Source organism: Galeopterus variegatus, unplaced genomic scaffold (assembly GCF_000696425.1).
Source record: "Galeopterus variegatus unplaced genomic scaffold, G_variegatus-3.0.2 Scaffold1029, whole genome shotgun sequence".
Classification (NCBI taxonomy): Eukaryota; Metazoa; Chordata; class Mammalia; order Dermoptera; family Cynocephalidae; genus Galeopterus; species Galeopterus variegatus.
The window spans coordinates 43,609-44,312 of record NW_007727140.1 but is presented as its reverse complement, the minus strand read 5'-3'; positions in this window follow the sequence as shown (position 1 = coordinate 44,312).

Here is a 704-nt window from a genome sequence, read left to right as displayed (position 1 = left end):
AAAAAAAAGGAAACAAACAAACAAACAAACAAAATCTCTAAGGAAATGACTGAACGAGCTGCAAGGAAAATAGGAAAAAATATTTGCAGTACATATATTTTAAAGAGAACGTGTGTCCAAAATATATGAAAAACTCAATAGTAAACTATAATAAAAATATTATAAATCACTATGTAGGATATAAACATAGATGCAAAAGAAATATGAATTAAATAATATAAAATATGACACAATCTATATTATAAATACATAAAGAACTAATAATAAAAATACTAAAAACCAGTAAAAAATGGGAAAGATTTGAATAGGTACTTTGCAAAGAAAATGTACAAGTAGAAACATGAAAAGGAGTTCAATGTCATTAGTTATCAAGAAAAGGTAAATTAAAAGCACAGTGAAATATCACTTACTTTCACTAGAAATGGATACAATTAGAAAGCTTGACAATGTCAAATGATTTTTTTTTTTTAATTTTTATTTTGTCAATATACAATGTATATGATTATTATGGCCCTTCACCGACACCTCCCGCCCTCCTCCCTCTCTCCCCTCCCCCCCAAGAATGTCCTTTCCGTTTGCTTGTTGTAACAACTTCAAAAAAAAGTATAGTAGTTATATCTTCTTCCCTGCCCCCCCCCCCGGGTTTTTTTTTTTTTGGTTTTTTGGGGGGTTTATTTTTTTTTTTTTTTTTTTTTTTTTTTTTT